The sequence below is a fragment of the Lactuca sativa genome, chromosome 7 (assembly GCF_002870075.4).
Source record: "Lactuca sativa cultivar Salinas chromosome 7, Lsat_Salinas_v11, whole genome shotgun sequence".
Classification (NCBI taxonomy): Eukaryota; Viridiplantae; Streptophyta; class Magnoliopsida; order Asterales; family Asteraceae; genus Lactuca; species Lactuca sativa.
The window spans coordinates 113,354,062-113,368,981 of record NC_056629.2 but is presented as its reverse complement, the minus strand read 5'-3'; positions in this window follow the sequence as shown (position 1 = coordinate 113,368,981).

The window sequence follows — 14,920 nt, the reverse complement described above, 5'->3', positions numbered from 1 at the left end:
ACTGCCACACAATGCCTCTTTTGGTGACTGATTGCTACCACCATGAACACATATTGTTTTGGAAATCATCATATCGTCTTTTGGAGGGTACAAAATTGTACCATCATCCAAAAATAATTCGTCTTCTTGTTTTTGAGCCACGAATGAAAAGTCTTCATCTCTAATTGCACAAAACTTTTTATCAAAAGTAATACGCAAGTCATTTTTCTCCTTTTGATCAATGAATGAAGACAAAACAAAAACATCATTATTAAGATCATAATTAGTAAAATCTGACATCTCACCATGCTTCCTCCTCTCACCAAGGTCTTCAAAATGTAAAATATAAGCATTCCATGGTCTCCAAAGTGTAAAAATTTCCCACACTTTGAAACGAACATGAAGATGAAAAACAAATAAATCTTCTTGATCAATAATTTGGATTTCTTTAAGATCTTTAGAAAAGGAGTTATGTTCATAAAAGATATGAGAACATGAACTTTTGTGGCACTTATAGTCATTGGTTCTCGTGGTTGTAAGCTCTTGGAATGAAATTTGTTGTTCAACAAAAATCACAATTTCTTCAATAATTTTGTCCATATCAACAAAATTGATTTCCTCCACAATTGCTTCAACAAATTCATCTCCGATCACGAAATTAGTTTCTTCGTCAAGTTCTTCAATAAATTCCTCTTCAACCAAGAAACTTATTCTTTCACAAAATTCCCCTTCTCCATCGGTGTCGTAGATAGGACCAGAATCTTCTACCTCCTCTTCTTCATCATATAGCTTGCGCAACATTTTTGGACAACAACTGAATTCAGAACAAGAACTTAGTTACACCCAATCGGAACTAGGCTCTGATACCACTTATGATGCATGTATGGGCTTGATTTGGTGAGTAGGGTAGTGTTTAGGTAAATTAAGAGAGAATAGTAACCACAAATGATATATGAATGGAAAGAAATGGATAGATTAGTAACAACTCAAGACCTATTAAGTTGTATACCGGTGAAAACAATCCAAGACCTATTGGATTGAGTTCGTATCAAGTCAAGAACACGTCCCAATAGGATAATTTGTGAATTATAACAATAATTCCAATTGAACAAAGGTTTTTTTCTTAAAAATTCGTCTATTCCTTTTTCCATGCATAAACTTGGCTTTATATGAAGCCTTTATTACAAATTTGGTGGTTACAAGCCAACCAACCAATTATTCATTAAAACTAGTAAATGAAAATTAAGGAAACTCTTGAAATAACACAAAAAAACGTCCAAGACACTTGAGGATGAAGAAAAAACGTCTATGCTTCATTAAGGAGCCATAAGAAGCATTAAAGTGTAACCCTAATGCACCAAAGAGTGATAAAAACGGCTAGGAGGCTTTATGAAGCAAAAAGTAACGTTTGTAGCACTTATGAATCCTTAAAAGTGTTGCCCTAGCCTTCATGCAACCCTAATTCAATTTTTGGGTTACCATGCATAACCCAACCATTCAGCCCAAGCCACCTTCTAGCCCACTAGTAATCACTAATCCATCACCTTTTGGGCTTTCATAATCCATGCATGGATCATCCCCTCCCCCTTTGAAAGGAATTGACCTCAATTCATCAAGTCCATCATCATTAAGATAAGGTGAAAGCTCTCCCACATTAAAGGTAGCATGCATTCCATGGTCTCCTCCCAAATCCACCTTGTAACCATTATTATTTTCAGAATTTGTCACTTCCACACATGTATCATTCCCTCCTTCTTCGGAAGGAATTGTCCTCAATTCGGTAAGAACCAAATTGTGTTGTTCTCCCATGCAAACCTTCCATGACAACAGGTCTTGAAAACAATTTTTTATTGCAGAATGTGACATTTTATTTACTCCAAGCTGGTTTCTTCTCCAAATACACATGTTCTTCAAACAACTCAAAGAACTCATAGAATTGAATCCTAACCATATCTTCAATTTGTGGATCAAAAACCATTTTCGTACCTTCCCATGAACTCGACCCTGCAAATTAACCTTGCAATAATTTAAATGGTTAATTGCAGTCATTTTAACAAATGGAACATCATTTGTATTTGTAAGTTGATGAGCAGCACGCCCCAATATCACGACTTCCCAATTAAAGAGACACCAAAAGAATATCAGTCCAAACATCACGAGCTCCCTCCTATGTATATAATTAGGACTTGTATCTTCATATTTTCTCTTAGAAAGATGGTTTGTAAAAGATGGATACCATCCTTCTTCTTTCGTTCCCAATAAACTTCACGCCATCGGTCTTGGTGTTTTTGAACAATGAATGAAGAATTAATGAAAATATGTTTTGTTTGTGGACAACATAGAAAATTGGCATAAGAACTGCCACACAATGCCTCTTTTGGTGACTGATTGCTACCACCATGAACACATATTGTTTTGGAAATCATCATATCGTCTTTTGGAGGGTACAAAATTGTACCATCATCCAAAAATAATTCGTCTTCTTGTTTTTGAGCCACGAATGAAAAGTCTTCATCTCTAACAAAACTTTTTATCAAAAGTAATACGCAAGTCATTTTTCTCCTTTTGATCAATGAATGAAGACAAAACAAAAACATCATTATTAAGATCATAATTAGTAAAATCCAACATCTCACCATGCTTCCTCCTCTCACCAAGGTCTTCAAAATGTAAAATATAAGCATTCCATGGTCTCCAAAGTGTAAAAATTTCCCACACTTTGAAACGAACATGAAGATGAAAAACAAATAAATCTTCTTGATCAATAATTTGGATTTCTTTAAGATCTTTAGAAAAGGAGTTATGTTCATAAAAGATATGAGAACATGAACTTTTGTGGCACTTATAGTCATTGGTTCTCGTGGTTGTAAGCTCTTGGAATGAAATTTGTTGTTCAACAAAAATCACAATTTCTTCAATAATTTTGTCCATATCAACAAAATTGATTTCCTCCACAATTGCTTCAACAAATTCATCTCCGATCACGAAATTAGTTTCTTCGTCAAGTTCTTCAATAAATTCCTCTTCAACCAAGAAACTTATTCTTTCACAAAATTCCCCCTCTCCATCGGTGTCGTAGATGGGACCAGAATCTTCTACCTCCTCTTCTTCATCATATAGCTTGCGCAACATTTTTGGACAACAACTGAATTCAGAACAAGAACTTAGTTACACCCAATCGGAACTAGGCTCTGATACCACTTATGATGCATGTATGGGCTTGATTTGGTGAGTAGGGTAGTGTTTACGTAAAGTAAGAGAGAATAGTAACCACAAATGATATATGAATGGAAAGAAAGGGATAGATTAGTAACAACTCAAGACCTATTAAGTTGTATACCGGTGAAAACAATCCAAGACCTATTGGATTGAGTTCGTATCAAGTCAAGAACACGTCCTAACAAGATAATTTGTGAATTATAACAATAATTCCAATTGAACAAAGGTTTTTTTCTTAAAAATTCGTCTATTCCTTTTCCCATGCATAAACTTGGCTTTATATGAAGCCTTTATTAAAAATTTGGTGGTTACAAGCCAACCAACCAATTATTCATTAAAACTAGTAAATGAAAATTAAGGAAACTCTTGAAATAACACAAAAAAAACGTCCAAGACACTTGAGGATGAAGAAAAAACGTCTATGCTTCATTAAGGAGCCATAAGAAGCATTAAAGTGTAACCCTAATGCACCAAAGAGTGATAAAAACGGCTAGGAGGCTTTATGAAGCAAAAAGTAACGTTTGTAGCACTTATGAATCCTTAAAAGTGTTGCCCTAGCCTTCATGCAACCCTAATTCAATTTTTGGGTTACCATGCATAAATTGAGCCCAAGCCACCTTCTAGCCCACTAGTAATCACTAATCCATCACCTTTTGGGCTTTCATAATCCATGCATGGATCATCCTCTCCCCCTTTGAAAGGAATTGACCTCAATTCATCAAGTCCATCATCATCAAGATAAGGTGAAAGCTCTCCCACATTAAAGGTAGCATGCATTCCATGGTCTCCTCCCAAATCCACCTTGTAACCATTATCATTTTCAGAATTTGTCACTTCCACACATGTATCATTCCCTCCTTCTTCGGAAGGAATTGTCCTCAATTCGGTAAGAACCAAATTGTGTTGTTCTCCCATGCAAACCTTCCATGACAACAGGTCTTGAAAACAATTTTTTATTGCAGAATGTGACATTTTATTTACTCCAAGCTGGTTTCTTCTCCAAATACACATGTTCTTCAAACAACTCAAAGAACTCATAGAATTGAATCCTAACCGTATCTTCAATTTGTGGATCAAAAACCATTTTCGTACCTTCCCATGAACTCGACCCTGCAAATTAACCTTGCAATAATTTAAATGGTTAATTGCAGTCATTTTAACAAATGGAACATCATTTGTATTTGTAAGTTGATGAGCAGCACGCCCCAATATCACGACTTCCCAATTAAAGAGACACCAAAAGAATATCAGTCCAAACATCACGAGCTCCCTCCTATGTATATAATTAGGACTTGTATCTTCATATTTTCTCTTAGAAAGATGGTTTGTAAAAGATGGATACCATCCTTCTTCTTTCGTTCCCAATAAACTTCACGCCATCGGCCTTGGTGTTTTTGAACAATGAATGAAGAATTAACGAAAATATGTTTTGTTTGTGGACAACATAGAAAATTGGCATAAGAACTGCCACACAATGCCTCTTTTGGTGACTGATTGCTACCACCATGAACACATATTGTTTTGGAAATCATCATATCGTCTTTTGGAGGGTACAAAATTCTACCATCATCCAAAAATAATTCGTCTTCTTGTTTTTGAGCCACGAATGAAAAGTCTTCATCTCTAATTGCACAAAACTTTTTATCAAAAGTAATACGCAAATCATTTTTCTCCTTTTGATCAATGAATGAAGACAAAACAAAAACATCATTATTAAGTTCATAATTAGTAAAATCCAACATCTCACCATGCTTCCTCCTCTCACCAAGGTCTTCAAAATGTAAAATATAAGCATTCCATGGTCTCCAAAGTGTAAAAATTTCCCACACTTTGAAACGAACATGAAGATGAAAAACAAATAAATCTTCTTGATCAATAATTTGGATTTCTTTAAGATCTTTAGAAAAGGAGTTATGTTCATAAAAGATATGAGAACATGAACTTTTGTGGCACTTATAGTCATTGGTTCTCGTGGTTGTAAGCTCTTGGAATGAAATTTGTTGTTCAACAAAAATCACAATTTCTTCAATAATTTTGTCCATATCAACAAAACTGATTTCCTCCACAATTGCTTCAACAAATTCATCTCCGATCACGAAATTAGTTTCTTGGTCAAGTTCTTCAATAAATTCCTCTTCAACCAAGAAACTTATTCTTTCACAAAATTCCCCCTCTCCATCGGTGTCGTAGATGGGACCAGAATCTTCTACCTCCTCTTCTTCATCATATAGCTTGCGCAACATTTTTGGACAACAACTGAATTCAGAACAAGAACTTAGTTACACCCAATCGGAACTAGGCTCTGATACCACTTATGATGCATGTATGGGCTTGATTTGGTGAGTAGGGTAGTGTTTACGTAAAGTAAGAGAGAATAGTAACCACAAATGATATATGAATGGAAAGAAATGGATAGATTAGTAACAACTCAAGACCTATTAAGTTGTATACCGGTGAAAACAATCCAAGACCTATTGGATTGAGTTCGTATCAAGTCAAGAACACGTCCTAACAAGATAATTTGTGAATTATAACAATAATTCCAATTGAACAAAGGTTTTTTTCTTAAAAGTTTGTCTATTCCTTTTTCCATGCATAAACTTGGCTTTATATGAAGCCTTTATTACAAATTTGGTGGTTACAAGCCAACCAACCAATTATTCATTAAAACTAGTAAATGAAAATTAAGGAAACTCTTGAAATAACACAAAAAAAACGTCCAAGACACTTGAGGATGAAGAAAAAACGTCTATGCTTCATTAAGGAGCCATAAGAAGCATTAATGAGCCATCAGAAGCATTAAAGTGTAACCCTAATGCACCAAAGAGTGATAAAAACGGCTAGGAGGCTTTATGAAGCAAAAAGTAACGTTTGTAGCACTTATGAATCCTTAAAAGTGTTGCCCTAGCCTTCATGCAACCCTAATTCAATTTTTGGGTTACCATGCATAAATTGAGCCCAAGCCACCTTCTAGCCCACTAGTAATCACTAATCCATCACCTTTTGGGCTTTCATAATCCATGCATGGATCATCCTCTCCCCCTTTGAAAGGAATTGACCTCAATTCATCAAGTCCATCATCATCAAGATAAGGTGAAAGCTCTCCCACATTAAAGGTAGCATGCATTCCATGGTCTCCTCCCAAATCCACCTTGTAACCATTATCATTTTCAGAATTTGTCACTTCCACACATGTATCATTCCCTCCTTCTTCGGAAGGAATTGTCCTCAATTCGGTAAGAACCAAATTGTGTTGTTCTCCCATGCAAACCTTCCATGACAACAGGTCTTGAAAACAATTTTTTATTGCAGAATGTGACATTTTATTTACTCCAAGCTGGTTTCTTCTCCAAATACACATGTGCTTCAAACAACTCAAAGAACTCATAGAATTGAATCCTAACCGTATCTTCAATTTGTGGATCAAAAACCATTTTCGTACCTTCCCATGAACTCGACCCTGCAAATTAACCTTGCAATAATTTAAATGGTTAATTGCAGTCATTTTAACAAATGGAACATCATTTGTATTTGTAAGTTGATGAGCAGCACGCCCCAATATCACGACTTCCCAATTAAAGAGACACCAAAAGAATATCAGTCCAAACATCACGAGCTCCCTCCTATGTAAATAATTAGGACTTGTATCTTCATATTTTCTCTTAGAAAGATGGTTTCTAAAAGATGGATACCATCCTTCTTCTTTCGTTCCCAATAAACTTCACGCCATCGGTCTTGGTGTTTTTGAACAATGAATGAAGAATTAACGAAAATATGTTTTGTTTGTGGACAACATAGAAAATTGGCATAAGAATTGCCACACAATGCCTCTTTTGGTGACTGATTGCTACCACCATGAACACATATTGTTTTGGAAATCATCATATCGTCTTTTGGAGGGTACAAAATTCTACCATCATCCAAAAATAATTCGTCTTCTTGTTTTTGAGCCACGAATGAAAAGTCTTCATCTCTAATTGCACAAAACTTTTTATCAAAAGTAATACGCAAATCATTTTTCTCCTTTTGATCAATGAATGAAGACAAAACAAAAACATCATTATTAAGATCATAATTAGTAAAATCCAACATCTCACCATGCTTCCTCCTCTCACCAAGGTCTTCAAAATGTAAAATATAAGCATTCCATGGTCTCCAAAGTGTAAAATTTTCCCACACTTTGAAACGAACATGAAGATGAAAAACAAATAAATCTTCTTGATCAATGAAGCTTCCAATTTGGATTTCTTTAAGATCTTTAGAAAAGGAGTTATGTTCATAAAAGATATAAGAACATGAACTTTTGTGGCACTTATAGTCATTGGTTCTCGTGGTTGTAAGCTCTTGGAATGAAATTTGTTGTTCAACAAAAATCACAATTTCTTCAATAATTTTATCCATATCAACAAAATTGATTTCCGCCACAATTGCTTCAACAAATTCATCTTCGATCACGAAATTAGTTTCTTCGTCAAGTTCTTCAATAAATTCCTCTTCAACCAAGAAACTTATTCTTTCACAAAATTCCCCCTCTCCATCGTTGTCGTAGATGGGACCATAATCTTCTACCTCCTCTTCTTCATCATATAGCTTGCGCAACATTTTTGGACAACAACTGAATTCAGAACAAGAACTTAGTTACACCCAATCGGAACTAGGCTCTGATACCACTTATGATGCATGTATGGGCTTGATTTGGTGAGTAGGGTAGTGTTTAGGTAAATTAAGAGAGAATAGTAACCACAAATGATATATGAATGGAAAGAAATGGATAGATTAGTAACAACTCAAGACCTTTTAAGTTGTATACCGGTGAAAACAATCCAAGACCTATTGGATTGAGTTCGTATCAAGTCAAGAACACGTCCTAACAGGATAATTTGTGAATTATAACAATAATTCCAATTCAACAAAGGTTTTTTTCTTAAAAATTCGTCTATTCCTTTTTCCATGCATAAACTTGGCTTTATATGAAGCCTTTATTAGAAATTTGGTGGTTACAAGCCAACCAACCAATTATTCATTAAAACTAGTAAATGAAAATTAAGGAAACTCTTGAAATAACACAAAAAAAAACGTCCAAGACACTTGAGGATGAAGAAAAAACGTGTATGCTTCATTAAGGAGCCATAAGAAGCATTAATGAGCCATCAGAAGCATTAAAGTGTAACCCTAATGCACCAAAGAGTGATAAAAACGGCTAGGAGGCTTTATGAAGCAAAAAGTAACGTTTGTAGCACTTATGAATCCTTAAAAGTGTTGCCCTAGCCTTCATGCAACCCTAATTCAATTTTTGGGTTACCATGCATAACCCAACCATTGAGCCCAAGCCACCTTCTAGCCCACTAGTAATCACTAATCCATCACCTTTTGGGCTTTCATAATCCATGCATGGATCATCCCCTCCCCCTTTGAAAGGAATTGACCTCAATTCATCAAGTCCATCATCATCAAGATAAGGTGAAAGCTCTCCCACATTAAAGGTAGCATGCATTCGATGGTCTCCTCCCAAATCCACCTTGTAACCATTATCATTTTCAGAATTTGTCACTTCCACATATGTATCATTCCCTCCTTCTTCGGAAGGAATTGTCCTCAATTCGGTAAGAACCAAATTGTGTTGTTCTCCCATGCAAACCTTCCATGACAACAGGTCTTGAAAACAATTTTTTATTGCAGAATGTGACATTTTATTTACTCCAAGCTGGTTTCTTCTCCAAATACACATGTTCTTCAAACAACTCAAAGAACTCATAATCCTAACCGTATCTTCAATTTGTGGATCAAAAACCATTTTCGTACCTTCCCATGAACTCGACCCTGCAAATTAACCTTGCAATAATTTAAATGGTTAATTGCAGTCATTTTAACAAATGGAACATCATTTGTATTTGTAAGTTGATGAGCAGCACGCCCCAATATCACGACTTCCCAATTAAAGAGACACCAAAAGAATATCAGTCCAAACATCACGAGCTCCCTCCTATGTAAATAATTAGGACTTGTATCTTCATATTTTGTCTTAGAAAGATGGTTTGTAAAAGATGGATACCATCCTTCTTCTTTCGTTCCCAATAAACTTCACGCCATCGGCCTTGGTGTTTTTGAACAATGAATGAAGAATTAATGAAAATATGTTTTGTTTGTGGACAACATAGAAAATTGGCATAAGAACTGCCACACAATGCCTCTTTTGGTGACTGATTGCTACCACCATGAACACATATTGTTTTGGAAATCATCATATCGTCTTTTGGAGGGTACAAAATTGTACCATCATCCAAAAATAATTCGTCTTCTTGTTTTTGAGCCACGAATGAAAAGTCTTCATCTCTAATTGCACAAAACTTTTTATCAAAAGTAATACGCAAGTCATTTTTCTCCTTTTGATCAATGAATGAAGACAAAACAAAAACATCATTATTAAGATCATAATTAGTAAAATCCAACATCTCACCATGCTTCCTCCTCTCACCAAGGTCTTCAAAATGTAAAATATAAGCATTCCATGGTCTCCAAAGTGTAAAAATTTCCCACACTTTGAAACGAACATGAAGATGAAAAACAAATAAATCTTCTTGATCAATGAAGCTTCCAATTTGGATTTCTTTAAGATCTTTAGAAAAGGAGTTATGTTCATAAAAGATATAAGAACATGAACTTTTGTGGCACTTATAGTCATTGGTTCTCGTGGTTGTAAGCTCTTGGAATGAAATTTGTTGTTCAACAAAAATCACAATTTCTTCAATAATTTTGTCCATATCAACAAAATTGATTTCCTCCACAATTGCTTCAACAAATTCATCTCCGATCACGAAATTAGTTTCTTCGTCTAGTTCTTCAATAAATTCCTCTTCAACCAAGAAACTTATTCTTTCACAAAATTCCCCCTCTCCATCGTTGTCGTAGATGGGACCATAATCTTCTACCTCCTCTTCTTCATCATATAGCTTGCGCAACATTTTTGGACAACAACTGAATTCAGAACAAGAACTTAGTTACACCCAATCGGAACTAGGCTCTGATACCACTTATGATGCATGTATGGGCTTGATTTGGTGAGTAGGGTAGTGTTTAGGTAAATTAAGAGAGAATAGTAACCACAAATGATATATGAATGGAAAGAAATGGATAGATTAGTAACAACTCAAGACCTATTAAGTTGTATACCGGTGAAAACAATCCAAGACCTATTGGATTGAGTTCGTATCAAGTCAAGAACACGTCGTAACAGGATAATTTGTGAATTATAACAATAATTCCAATTGAACAAAGGTTTTTTTCTTAAAAATTCGTCTATTCCTTTTTCCATGCATAAACTTGGCTTTATATGAAGCCTTTATTACAAATTTGGTGGTTACAAGCTAACCAACCAATTATTCATTAAAAGTAGTGAATGAAAATTAAGGGAACTCTTGAAATAACACAAAAAAAACGTCCAAGACACTTGAGGATGAAGAAAAAACGTCTATGCTTCATTAAGGAGCCATAAGAAGCATTAATGAGCCATCAAAAGCATTAAAGTGTAACCCTAATGCACCAAAGAGTGATAAAAACGGCTAGGAGGTTTTATGAAGCAAAAAGTAACGTTTGTAGCACTTATGAATCCTTAAAAATGTTGCCCTAGCCTTCATGCAACCCTAATTCAATTTGTGGGTTACCATGCATAACCCAACCATTGAGCCCAAGCCACCTTCTAGCCCACTAGTAATCACTAATCCATCACCTTTTGGGCTTTCATAATCCATGCATGGATCATCCCCTCCCCCTTTGAAAGGAATTGACCTCAATTCATCAAGTCCATCATCATCAAGATAAGGTGAAAGCTCTCCCACATTAAAGGTAGCATGCATTCCATGGTCTCCTCCCAAATCCACCTTGTAACCATTATCATTTTCAGAATTTGTCACTTCCACACATGTATCATTCCCTCCTTTTTTGAAAGGAATTGTCCGCAATTCGGTAAGAACCAAATTGTGTTGTTCTCCCATGCAAACCTTCCATGACAACAGGTCTTGAAAACAATTTTTTATTGCAGAATGTGACATTTTATTTACTCCAAGCTGGTTTCTTCTCCAAATACACATGTTCTTCAAACAACTCAAAGAACTCATAGAATTGAATCCTAACCGTATCTTCAATTTGTGGATCAAAAACCATTTTCGTACCTTCCCATGAACTCGACCCTGCAAATTAACCTTGCAATAATTTAAATGGTTAATTGCAGTCATTTTAACAAATGGAACATCAGTTGTATTTGTAAGTTGATGAGCAGCACGCCCCAATATCACGACTTCCCAATTAAAGAGACACCAAAAGAATATCAGTCCAAACATCACGAGCTCCCTCCTATGTAAATAATTAGGACTTGTATCTTCATATTTTCTCTTAGAAAGATGGTTTGTAAAAAGATGGATACCATCCTTCTTCTTTCGTTCCCAATAAACTTCACGCCATCGGTCTTGGTGTTTTTGAACAATGAATGAAGAATTAACGAAAATATGTTTTGTTTGTGGACAACATAGAAAATTGGCATAAGAATTGCCACACAATGCCTCTTTTGGTGACTGATTGCTACCACCATGAACACATATTGTTTTGAAAATCATCATATCGCCTTTTGGAGGGTACAAAATTCTACCATCATCCAAAAATAATTCGTCTTCTTGTTTTTGAGCCACGAATGAAAAGTCTTCATCTCTAATTGCACAAAACTTTTTATCAAAAGTAATACGCAAGTCATTTTTCTCCTTTTGATCAATGAATGAAGACAAAACAAAAACATCATTATTAAGATCATAATTAGTAAAATCCAACATCTCACCATGCTTCCTCCTCTCACGAAGGTCTTCAAAATGTAAAATATAAGCATTCCATGGTCTCCAAAGTGTAAAAATTTCCCACACTTTGAAACGAACATGAAGATGAAAAACAAATAAATCTTCTTGATCAATAATTTGGATTTCTTTAAGATCTTTAGAAAAGGAGTTATGTTCATAAAAGATATGAGAACATGAACTTTTGTGGCACTTATAGTCATTGGTTCTCGTGGTTGTAAGCTCTTGGAATGAAATTTGTTGTTCAACAAAAATCACAATTTCTTCAATAATTTTGTCCATATCAACAAAATTGATTTCCTCCACAATTGCTTCAACAAATTCATCTCCGATCACGAAATTAGTTTCTTCGTCTAGTTCTTCAATAAATTCCTCTTCAACCAAGAAACTTATTCTTTCACAAAATTCCCCTTCTCCATCGGTGTCGTAGATGGGACCAGAATCTTCTACCTCCTCTTCTTCATCATATAGCTTGCGCAACATTTTTGGACAACAACTGAATTCAGAACAAGAACTTAGTTACACCCAATCGGAACTAGGCTCTGATACCACTTATGATGCATGTATGGGCTTGATTTGGTGAGTAGGGTAGTGTTTAGGTAAATTAAGAGAGAATAGTAACCACAAATGATATATGAATGGAAAGAAATGGATAGATTAGTAACAACTCAAGACCTATTAAGTTGTATACCGGTGAAAACAATCCAAGACCTATTGGATTGAGTTCGTATCAAGTCAAGAACACGTCCTAACAGGATAATTTGTGAATTATAACAATAATTCCAATTGAACAAAGGTTTTTTTCTTAAAAATTCGTCTATTCCTTTTTCCATGCATAAACTTGGCTTTATATGAAGCCTTTATTACAAATTTTGTGGTTACAAGCTAACCAACCAATTATTCATTAAAAGTAGTGAATGAAAATTAAGGGAACTCTTGAAATAACACAAAAAAAAACGTCCAAGACACTTGAGGATGAAGAAAAAACGTCTATGCTTCATTAAGGAGCCATAAGAAGCATTAATGAGCCATTAGAAGCATTAAAGTGTAACCCTAATGCACCAAAGAGTGATAAAAACGGCTAGGAGGTTTTATGAAGCAAAAAGTAACGTTTGTAGCACTTATGAATCCTTAAAAATGTTGCCCTAGCCTTCATGCAACCCTAATTCAATTTGAGGGTTACCATGCATAACCCAACCATTGAGCCCAAGCCACCTTCTAGCCCACTAGTAATCACTAATCCATCACCTTTTGGGCTTTCATAATCCATGCATGGATCATCCCCTCCCCCTTTGAAAGGAATTGACCTCAATTCATCAAGTCCATCATCATCAAGATAAGGTGAAAGCTCTCCCACATTAAAGGTATCATGCATTCCATGGTCTCCTCCCAAATCCACCTTGTAACCATTATCATTTTCAGAATTTGTCACTTCCACACATGTATCATTCCCTCCTTCTTTTAAAGGAATTGTCCGCAATTCGGTAAGAACCAAATTGTGTTGTTCTCCCATGCAAACCTTCCATGACAACAGGTCTTGAAAACAATTTTTTATTGCAGAATGTGACATTTTATTTACTCCAAGCTGGTTTCTTCTCCAAATACACATGTTCTTCAAACAACTCAAAGAACTCATAGAATTGAATCCTAACCGTATCTTCAATTTGTGGATCAAAAACCATTTTCGTACCTTCCCATGAACTCGACCCTGCAAATTAACCTTGCAATAATTTAAATGGTTAATTGCAGTCATTTTAACAAATGGAACATCAGTTGTATTTGTAAGTTGATGAGCAGCACGCCCCAATATCACGACTTCCCAATTAAAGAGACACCAAAAGAATATCAGTCCAAACATCACGAGCTCCCTCCTATGTAAATAATTAGGACTTGTATCTTCATATTTTCTCTTAGAAAGATGGTTTGTAAAAAGATGGATACCATCCTTCTTCTTTCGTTCCCAATAAACTTCACGCCATCGGTCTTGGTGTTTTTGAACAATGAATGAAGAATTAACGAAAATATGTTTTGTTTGTGGACAACATAGAAAATTGGCATAAGAATTGCCACACAATGCCTCTTTTGGTGACTGATTGCTACAACCATGAACACATATTGCTTTGGAAATCATCATATCATCTTTTGGAGGGTACAAAATTCTACCATCATCCAAAAAAAATTCGTCTTCTTGTTTTTGAGCCACGAATGAAAAGTCTTCATCTCTAATTGCACAAAACTTTTTATCAAAAGTAATACGCAAGTCATTTTTCTCCTTTTGATCAATGAATGAAGACAAAACAAAAACATCATTATTAAGATCATAATTAGTAAAATCCAACATCTCACCATGCTTCCTCCTCTCACCAAGGTCTTCAAAATGTAAAATATAAGCATTCCATGGTCTCCAAAGTGTAAAAATTTCCCACACTTTGAAACGAACATGAAGATGAAAAACAAATAAATCTTCTTGATCAATAATTTGGATTTCTTCAAGATCCTTAGAAAAGGAGTTATGTTCATAAAAGATATGAGAACATGAACTTTTGTGGCACTTATAGTCATTGGTTCTTGTGGTTGTAAGCTCTTGGAATGAAATTTGTTGTTCAACAAAAATCACAATTTCTTCAATAATTTTGTCCATATCAACAAAATTGATTTCCTCCACAATTGCTTCAACAAATTCATCTCCGATCACGAAATTAGTTTCTTCGTCAAGTTCTTCAATAAATTCTTCTTCAACCAAGAAAGTTATTCTTTCACAAAATTCCCCTTCTCCATCGGTGTCGTAGATGGGACCAGAATCTTCTACCTCCTCTTCTTCATCATATAGCTTGCGCAACATTTTTGGACAACAACTGAATTCAGAACAAGAACTTAGTTACACC